Below are 10,693 nucleotides of genomic sequence, written 5' to 3'. Positions count from 1 at the left end.
TGTAGACACACTTGTAGCAATGTCTCAAACAGGTCACACAAGTTAAAAGGCTACCTATGAAATAGTTTAACAGATAACGGTTGCTTAATTATGACATCAAGAGGGGAAATTAGATTTACTTAAATTGTAGGTAGGCATGTAAGGAAAACAGTTGCAGGCTTTTCTTGTAAATCTGGAAAGCTTTCTGCTATTAAGGGTGTAGTTACTATTGATTTTTCAAATTGAAGATTCAGCTGTCCTATTTTCCACGTGTTGTGATTTATTTTTATCAGTGTTAAGGTGGATAAGCTGTACATGTCCTCCGCTGTTGAGTGATGATGGCCTTGTATGATTTGAGATGACAAAATCAAGGTGAAAGGTTTGGACCGGGAATGTCTCTCGCTCCCTCTCCATCTTGCCCTTTTTGTATCTTGCTTGACAGGTGACCAGCACCCCAATTAAACCTGGACATGAATTATCTTTGTTGGATCAAGAGATTATAGTGTGTTGTAATAGTGTGACAAGTAACTTTCACAAGTACAGCATTTGAGGTATTGTCTTTTTCTGTGATTAATATTTTTTTTAGAACATGACATCATTATTATTATGAATTTTCTTTTCAGTGTCGCCCTATTCTGTGATTGGGGTGGGGGGGGGGGGGTTGTGTTTTCATGTGCACATCTTTGCATTTGTTGTGAGAATGAGGATGACTGAAAATGAGAGATGAGAAGAATATTAATGTTCCAGGGAGCTTTTAACCAGTTGTAGCCATTCAGATTGTAGGCATGATGGCTTGTACAAGGTGCATAAATTTCACAGGTTAAAACTGGAATCCATGGAGTATTCCCTAAGCACTATTTTATTGCATTTTCTGTGATCCCAGAAATAGATGTGCTGAGACACAAGATCCCAGAATAGAGCTGTCGGAGCATAGTGTTGTAGGTGTTCAGATTTTAATTAAATTAATTCACATTAGAAATTATTAGCGTATTGATGATAATGATTCCAACAAATGAGGCACCAGTCCAACAGGACAAAATAGTCTCAGAATGAGACACACCTGATGGTTAACACAAGGTATCTATGGAAATGGTAGTAATTTTCTCAATGTCTGATAGAAATTCTGACCACTCTAATGGAATAGCCTACTTTTCTTAGATGTTAGAACTACTATGACAAGAGACACACACATCAACAAAGTTTAATAATAAATCAGTTGGAAAAGGAAGACAAGAATAAAACATCACCATATACCAAGCTGAAATAGGATAGTTATGATGAAATTAAATGATTACATATAAGAAAAAAATATTTTCCTTAATCTGTAATGTCACAGTATCAAGACTAGAACACTATGCTAACTTTGGAGAGGAAAAGCAGGGAGAAAGTATGTATTTACGTTCAGTATTGTCCTTGAGTTAGACCAATAGGCTTGGCTGGAAGCGTCAGTCTCCTGGTTGATGTTCTGGGAATTGCAGAAACAGACCCTTCTGCACTTATTCCAAAATGTTGCATGCAGAATTATGTTTCTTGATGAGCATTTGTTCAGATGAGTTTGAAGTTGCATCAGCTAAGAAGAAATCATAGTTTCAACTCTATAATTGAGACCAACAGGCCTCCAATACTCAATTCCACCTTGAAATGTTAAGTGTTGTGATTTATAGGGGTGTAGAGGTGGGCAGTGTCCATATCCATGTCACATCTGGTCCTCCATGTTGATTGGTTCTCCTTCAAGCAGCAGTGTTCTGTGGGTTCACTCCCATCTCACCTCCTTACAGCCCTGTTCTTTGTTAACTGGATATAAAGTTTCATTTTATGTCCTTACTCTGTAAAAGGTGTGTCACACAACTTTGAAAATCTTCTCGTTGTTTCAGGTAGGATTTCACATTTCATTCAAGATGAAACATGGTATGTCTTGTATTTTTCATGTACAGTAAGGGACAAGAATGGATTTCATTTTCATATAACACAATACAATTTTACAAACAACATATATATCAGAAAATACTATGAATATGTTGTGAAATTTCCATTTCATTGTTTTTATAGAATTTGTATTTCTTATGTTTTTCTCCACTGAATGCTTGGAGTCTGCAGAGTAGACATAACAGTCCGTATCAGTCCAAAAGGTCAAGCAAGGTTATGCACACTCTGGAAGAAAAGCTTCCCTAAGTGGTATCAGGACAATTGTTTTATGACTGTTTTACTGCCATAATGCTGATGGCATGATATTATAATAACTTCATTTCATGTGACTTTCAAAAACAAAACACTTTGTCAGTAGAGTCATAATGTCCAGATTTAATGTCTGTCTATATAAGGGAGGAAAAGTATCATTTCTATTTTTTTGGCTGTTTCGAGCAGTGTGCCACCAATAGAGTTTAGCGTTTAGGTCTCAGTAATTATATGTCCAACATATCATTGCTTATCTGTGCCTTCAGACCTGGCTTTTAAAACAAGTAAGCTATTTGGTACACCACTTTATTCATTTATCTTTGCCAAGAAAACCAGGTATGATGATTTTTTGGAGCAATGGTGAGTACCACTGCATGCTAAGTGTATGTAGTCACCCTCTGTTTCCTCCACCTCTTTTTTCATTCATTCCCATTTGAGAACAAAAGGAGTATGAGTTGCACTGTACATGTGGGTTGGATTTTTACCAGTTGTTCATGAGTCATGCAGAGATCCACTGCTGGAATGAGTGACCCACATGCACCAAATTCAGATCTTCCCCAGCTGGTGTTATGGGGTTGTAGGTCAGCAGTGACACCTGGGGTTAATGGAGTCTTCATTTCCTGCTGCCTAGTGTAGTAATATGTAGCTGCGTATCAGCTGAGCAGAGGCCAAGTGGTCTGACATGTACTCTGCACATAGATCCAAACTAATGCACACAGCTTTATCTTGTTTTTATAAATATTGTTATATGAAGTTGAATACATGAGATGGGATGAGGTCTTAGAGAAGGTATAAAGAAAGGTGGGCCAGTTGCTTTTATTTCTGATTTTTACCTTTATCAGTCAGGTAACATCCTAATGACAGAATCTTTACCCTTTGAGTTGAACTCAGGCAGTGCAACTCGATCAATTGTATGCCCTCGTTAATCTCCCCTAGTGAAATGAGAGCTTAGATCTCCATATCTCAGTGGAGGTAACTTTCATCCTACTGTCTGCTCATATCTCACTGAGAGGAGTGTGTTTGCTATTGTCTGTTAACACACCCCTTAAGCTCCATGAATGGCATTAGTGACTCTCAAATTAATCTAATATTGATGGATCGTAATATATGTGGAGCATGCCATCTTTGTCCTGCATTCGACTAAAGGATTTTGACAGTTTGTGAATTAAAAATGGCTATTGGGCTACTTGGATAAGTGCTTGTTCCTTCTTTACCAGGTTATTTACAGTGTGTATAGGGATCTCACTGGTATTGGACTGAGTTATAAGGCCGATGTGTATTTTAATGTATGTATTTTATTTAATTTTATTTATCATGACGTACCTTATGGAAACCTAATTATATAATCCTACACCCTTGTTGTATACATTGATTAACTTTTCGTTGATTAGGACACCAAGCTTAATATATTGCATCACGTTAACCAAGAGGACTGATCTAAAGATAGTTGTCCTCCAATCTAATGACAAGACTTGATTAATTACAGGACATGGACAGGTCTAACAGGATAAGAAGTCTGGTCAGCCCAAGTAACCCCATTGACACTCTTTGTTCACGAGACACTGGCATAGTTAAATAAGAGGTGGATCATGAGCAAAATGCAATGTTTTTCTGTTCTTGCAAAATAGAAGTTGAATGTGTAAAAATAATGAAAGAAATGTGAAATATCTCTGCAAGTCACAATAGACTCTCTAATTCTACGTGCTTAGCTTTCAAGTATGTATTTGTCATTTCATGAATTGGTAATCTCTTGACTCTCTCCAGTGGCATAAGAAATGATTTGTCACATTACTGGCTTTTTTGCATTGTGGCCTTTGAGTTATAAATGTCAATTATGGAGATATATGAAAATCTGAATAGGCTGCAGCTTTCATCCTCAATGAATTATGGAAGTATAAGGTGTTGGGTGAAAATCCTCTTAATACTTGGCTGTCATCAGTGGTATCAAGGTCATTTGGAAAAAGTATGGGAACCTCTAGGAAAATTTGTCTCAGGGCCTGGACTCAGTAAAGAAACAATGAATTCCATTTAGTCAGGAAATATGGTGAAATGTCATGTTTGTCTATGATCTAAAACTCAAGAGCTTCGGTCATGTAACATGACAATGGTCTAGAATAAAGTTACTTAAAGAATATAAGGTTTCACTAGTTATGAATAAAGGCCTTGTTTGGCTTAACCTTTTGTTCAAAAAGATATGGCAGTATAAATTGTGTGTATGATCTTTGTTTAATAAGACACTATTTTAAGTCACAGTGGGAAGGTAGCAAAAGATGGGAGTGAACTGCAGACCGCATCCATGCTTCCGTTTACCATGTTTTCTCCAGGGTCTCCTTGGGAAACCTGAGCCCTAATCATTACATGTGGCCTCTTTATTATAATGTAGCATCAGCAGAATTGAGTTATTTATAGCAATTTGTTAAAGAATAGCTTCAGCAGTGCCACATTCCCAATCCTGCCCGCACACTTTTTATGTACCAAAGGCATTGATACTTTAGAGACTCTGTGAACATTTTTGTTGGTTTGTTTTTGTTTGTTTGATTTGGGTTTTTTGGGGGGGTTTTTAAAGCTAAGGCATTTTTAACTAGTAAAATAAATTGCAGGTAAGATCTGCAGTCTTACACTGTTGGGCAGATTTATTTAGCTGATCAGAGACAGCACATAGTGGTTGTTCACCTCTTTTGGTTTCTTGTTTTCTGTCACCCTTTATTCTGTGCCGATGGTGTAATGATTCATTTTCTCTGTGTTAAAGGTGGAAGAGAAAAGGAAAACGTACATGGAATATGTTGCTACTTGACCTGTGTACTGATGTACATTCCACCATGACAGTATGATAGAAACCTCCTGGAGGGGTGTGTGTATGTATCAGGGCAGGCTTGTCACTCAAAACATCTCTGCACAGGTGTGGGATCAGAGATAAGTGCATCTCTGTATAGACACACTGATCTATGGCACTTAGCAGACTACATATCCCAGCTGGTTCACCTGTCTGTAAAATATCTAAAAAACACTCCTGCTGTTTGTGCATCTGTGTGTGTGACTGAGAGAAAGGGGATGAATGCTGCCTTGGCATGGGGCACTCAGGAAACTGCACAGTGTTATCCTCCCTATGCAGCATATCTGCCTTCTATGGCAGAGAAGCTCCCAACTGTGTGTGATATGCAAATGTCTCTGCTTCTGTGCTTCCATGGCATATTTGTGCACTGGTTTGTAATATTATGTTGTCCTTTTGCAGTTAGTTGTTTTAGTCATACATGTGAAAAGGTTTCACTGGGTTTGGGGCAAACCAATTCTGTAAAGACTGTAGGAGTCCTGTAGATGACGGTCATTTCGTAGTGTGTGAGCAAAGTCATCAGAGAGTTGCAGTGAGGCAATGCCTGGAAGCTCTGTCCACCATGGTGCTTCAGGGGTTAAGGCCAGTACAGCACTTTACACTGCAGATGGATCTGTGCTCCTATTGAGCAGAGGAGCTCTACACTATGACACAACTGCGCATAAAAAAAAAAAAAAAAATATATATATATATACACACACACACACACACACTGACACTCTTACAGCACTGCCAAGCCACAGGCATTTATTCAGGTGTGGGTGTGGGTGTGTTGTGGTACCAGATTAATTGTGTTGCGTTCATTTCTTTCTATGCAGCTAAATTTCTGAATAGTAGTTTCATGGTTTCCTATACCATATGGTACCTCATACAGCGAGCCCCTGCTTCTCTCGCCCTTCCTCTTTACCCAGCCTCCCTCCCTCTAGCTTGCTCTTGTGCTCCCTCCTGTGCTCCGTCTCTTTCTGTTTCTGTGTTTCTCAGTGATTGAATTGCAGTTCTTGCAGTGAGCAGGCAGTTTTGTTATGAGGCTAGCACTGCTGGGAGGTTGAGTCTGTGGGATCTGTAGGTGGATTAGGTATAGAGGAAGGCAGACGCAGAGATGATTCTCAGTGTTCTGACATGATCAGAGCAAAATGCTGTAAGTAGATCATTTAGTAAACACTCCTTAGTGCTCACAAGTGTTGTTAAACCATCTGTGTTTTGTCAGTAGCCTGCTAAAGATCATGTTTACTTGGATCATTTATGTAAGTAAACGAAATGGTCTTATTAGTTCTATTGCGTGTCAATACACTAAATAGTATATTGGTTTGTATATATTCTATTTTGAATTTAGGCTGTTTCATGTCATATTTCAGTTTTTTTACATTGCTAATCCATTTTCCTAACATGCTTACTATAAGCTTAGGCCTGTGTCGCTCTACCATGTTTGTGACTTGAATTATTACTTATACACAGGTAAAAATTTGCAGTGATGGTTCCAGTGCACACGCGTCTGTGTGCACGTGTGTGTACACATGCTGCTTGTAGAACCATTGATCCTGGCTTTTTAGTGATTTGGAGCTAGTCACACTCTGTGGGTTGTAAAATAGCATCTGACTATGGAAGGCTTGATTAGAGTCCTCATTCTGACGTAATTATTTGGTGTCTCGTGTCATTAATTCTTGCACAGCCTGGCTGTAAAGGCCCAATTCTGCCGCTAGGCTCTGATAAAACTAGGACATATTTTCCAACACACGTTTGTTCTCCCCTCTATGCTTTAAAGACAGTATGGCTGGGAATGCAGGTAAAATGCCAGGCATTGGTCCCGCATTGAGTCTTTTACGCAGGCTCAGCCTATCTCAAAGAGCCTCAGAATGTTTCTCAGATTACCACCATATACTTGTACATTGCACATTAGATGTTTTAGATCAGTGTTTTACAGGGCAGTTCTTGGTGTTTTCCAGGATACAGAGCCTCCAGGACAGTCCACATTTTTTTTGGTACATTCTAACTATATATCTTATTCGGTCTTCTTGAGTGATTTAGGTGTGTTAGGAACTGAGATGGAGTCAAACATGCACTTCTTGGGGTTCCTGAGGACTGAACTGAGAAGCAGTTTTTCCCTGACTGTACCATGCTGCTACCATGCTAAACCTACCAGCAACAATCAATGGAAGCTATTTTTAGTCAGTCTCTCTCTCTCTCTCTCTGCGCACTGGGGAAGTGTGCTACTGGGTAATGACTAAACAGCTATGACTGATAGCAAAGAATTTACACAGTCTACTTGCAATACCATAGTAATGCATAATAGAGAACCAATCACAAAAGTAAATTTGCTTTCTCAATTAACCCCTTAGAAATAATTAAACCTGTCATAATAAATGCAACCTATCATTTTATTGTAAATCTTCCTTTTATGATGTGACGACGCCCACTGCCATGAGAACATTGTTAAATGAACTCGCATGGAAGAAGGCTGGATATCTGTGTTCTGGTTGTCTTCACAGGTAGCCCAGACCCAGACCACAGTATAATCCTTAACATTATGTCTGAATTGAAGATATTATTTGCCATTGTGACTGTTCTTTTTTTTTTCTTCAAAACGAACAAAGATGCATGCACATGCACCCAGACACAGCATATTGTTTGACCAGAATTCTATAATGATGCAGCTATGTCCTGGTTGTAGCTGTATGCTGCAGTGAGGACCCCCTCTGCTTCCTCCCATCACTTTTTGTCTTACCGAGGAGTTGTTCTGGGCAGCTGCCTTTCTCAGAGAGCACTTTGGTCCCAGGCTCTCGTTAGAGCTGTGCTCAGCTGTCTGATCCATCTGTGTGTGGGCCCAAATGGCTCTGCTTCCGCACAAGCCTCCAGACCCCTTGCTGCAGAGAGCTGTCAGCTGCCACTTCTGCCAGCCTCCTTCCTGCTGGGTGGAATCTCGACTGGCATGGAATTGCAGGGGCTAAAGCATGGCCTTATAAAACGTGCAGCTAAAACCTTACTTTCCTCACACACCACCTTGCTGGTATTTACTTACCTATAAGCATAATAACACCCAGACACTTACTTGCCTGTAAGAAACAAATATATAGAGAGTAAAGCACAAAAATAGGTTGTGGTGGAGAGTAGGCTGTAGCACATGCAGTATAAGCTTACAGTAACTAGAATAACTCAAACCCCCACTCATTTTCTCTAAAATGTACTAGATCTAATATTCTGCTTCCTCAGACTGCTGTAGACAGCAGAATTTGTTTTTATTTAAATTTAACCACGAATAAAACGATATAGGGCCTTTCTATGCAGGTTTACATTTTATGTTGCCATAAGTGACCAATAAAACTTTACAATGATAGACCTAGACTTGGTGTGCTTGCTCACATAAAGGGTATAGAAAAGACCTTTGAAAGTAGGTTAATAGTAATAAGAAAGCTTGTATACCATTTGGAATGATCTGGTATTTTGTAACAATGGCTCTGAAAATTGATCTGATCGTCTAATGTCATACTGAGACTTCTTGCCTCATCCACTTTTTTATATTGCCACATTTTTTATTGAAGAAGGTGCTTTAACAGTCAAAATGTGAAGACCAGCTGTCTTTCTCTACAAGTTTATGCATTTTATCCAAACCAGTTTATTGGCTCTGATTTAGTGTTACATTTTTTGTTAATTAGCCAGTTAAACAGGGAAGATTTGTCCTGTTTTTATACGAGGGTATTTTGTAAGAGAAATCTTTTCCCTTTCTACTTTTGAAGCTGCTTAAAATTTGATTAGATTGTAAATATTTTTGGACAAATCAGTCACTGGCTCATTTCCTCTGCTAGCTTATCTATGTCTGTCCATGCGTGTGTGAGAGAAGGAGAGAGAAAGAACTGTTGAACGCCAGGAGTATCTCGGAGGTGTGTGTATTCTGAACGTAAATAGATTGAAGCAGTCTGATTTTAGGTTTAGCTCTCATCTTGTAACAAGCCTTCTCAAGTTCTCTCATTTCACACTCCCCCTTAAACTAGCAAATCCCCACTACAAAAACACACAAACAAAAAAAATCACAGGTAAATGGAAGGAGGCTGAGGTGCATCAGGAAGGACATACATCCTTAACAGAGAAGCAGTGTTGTGAAAGTGCTGATAGAACATGCTCTGCACCATTTTGTCAGATTTGACACCCCCCCCCCCCCCCCCAACTGAAGAGTTAATAAAAGGGCTACTTGATTTCTCTTGGCACAAAATCTTTCATAATCTTTTTTTTTTTCTGGACAAATGATTTCCTACCACTAACGCCTACACCATCATGAATGGACCTGTTTTAAGTGTTTCCAGGGAGACCAGCAGTCCTTGTTGTGTTGTCCAACAGAAGACAAGTCATTTTACTTTCCCTAAAAGAAAATGGTTAGTTGTGACTTAACCAAATAAAAAAAAGCTCTATACTGGTAAGCAAGTGAGAGATGCATGAAACAAACATCTCCAGCTTGTAATTTATTTTAATAACTTCCAGTATATCTGAACTCAGTGACATCATAAATTTGGTTTGTAGCTAAGGTTGTATTACTGAAATGGCCAGAACAGTGTAGTGGTAATAGAAATGCTTATTATCGCTTTTGTCATGGCAATGATGAGGTCATGTGCAAGCGTTTAACAACATGGAAACCTGATAACAAAGCACTGTATTAACATTGCTGACTAGACAGCAGGCTCATTTGGTTACTGTACTGTAACTATAACTGATCTTCACTGAACCTGATTTCTTTAAACATAGTTTTATAAACCATGATTTTCATTCTTTTTGATCTAAGGCAGGTATTTAAATGCTGGTTGAATATCTGTCTTAAATTGTATGGCTTGTATGAACAATCCTGGTGTCGGTCAGTAGTATCTGCCTTGTATCTAAGCATCAGTGTTCTGTGTTGATCTATGCATTACTCAGGTGTAGCATTTAGCCTAATTGCTTACACTTAACCTGTTTAATACTTAAAACTAAAACAGTCGTATGAATTACACATTCAGACAAAACCATTGGCTTTGCTTGTTGAAGGCTTGAAAGTGGGCTAGATGCAGTGAGTGAAATTAGTGTATCTTTAGTCCTTTCTAGCAAAAAGAACTTGTGGGCCCTCCTAAGGGAGTTAACAGAGCTGCCTTTTACCCTTCTCCTCTAACCTCTACATTCAAATTCAGCTCTCAAAAACAGACTCGAGAAGCAGACTTAAACAGACTTCATAAGCATTAAAGCATGTGCTGTTGAAATTAACTGTCTACATCGCTGCACTAAAAATAGTTAACTCCTTTAGCAAGATGTTTTGAAATGACAACATTGGTAGCACTAAATCACCATCACCAGCTCTTCATTGTCATGCAGAACATGAAGTTGAGTTGGCAGTAATTGTGCCCTTGTTCAGCAAATTTCTCCTGTTAGCTTCTCTCATTCGCTCTCCTTTCTTTGTCTGTCTTTCTCTCCCACTCTACTCCTTCTCCTTCTGTTGAATTGAGCTGAGTTTTCTTTTTAATTAATAATCCATCTCTCATGCTTCATTATGCTTTAATGGTCCCCAGAATGAGCTCATTTGGCCATTGTGCTTGCAGCATAGGAGGCTGCAGCTGACAGAGAGGGAGAGCGCATTGGATCGTTTGGGAGGGATGATTTCTCACTTAGGGTTTTGTTCTTCTTTTTTTTTTTTTTTTTTTTTTTACTTTATTTATTTATTTTAACCATGAGCAATTAAAACCAGCCCCCACTGAC

General features: G+C 38.9%; 1 protein-coding gene across 17 annotated transcripts in view; it reads left to right on the top strand.

Moving 5' to 3' along the window:
* Window positions 1-10,693, top strand: part of tjp1b (tight junction protein 1b) — a 67,757-nt gene that overhangs the window by 35,293 nt on the left and 21,771 nt on the right. Inside the window, exon 1 of one of the 17 annotated variants that reach the window (XM_035536641.2) lies at window positions 5,786-6,122. The exons of the other annotated variants lie outside the window; for them this stretch is intronic. The gene's annotated coding sequence lies outside the window, so the exon portion shown is untranslated. Of the gene's footprint in view, window positions 1-5,785; window positions 6,123-10,693 lie in introns of those variants that run through there. 17 annotated transcript variants of the gene reach the window in all.

The sequence above is a fragment of the Electrophorus electricus genome, chromosome 4 (genome assembly GCF_041902795.1).
Source record: "Electrophorus electricus isolate QZ-2024a chromosome 4, ASM4190279v1, whole genome shotgun sequence".
In the NCBI taxonomy this organism is placed as follows: domain Eukaryota; kingdom Metazoa; phylum Chordata; class Actinopteri; order Gymnotiformes; family Gymnotidae; genus Electrophorus; species Electrophorus electricus.
This window is presented reverse-complemented; position numbering and strand designations above follow the sequence as displayed.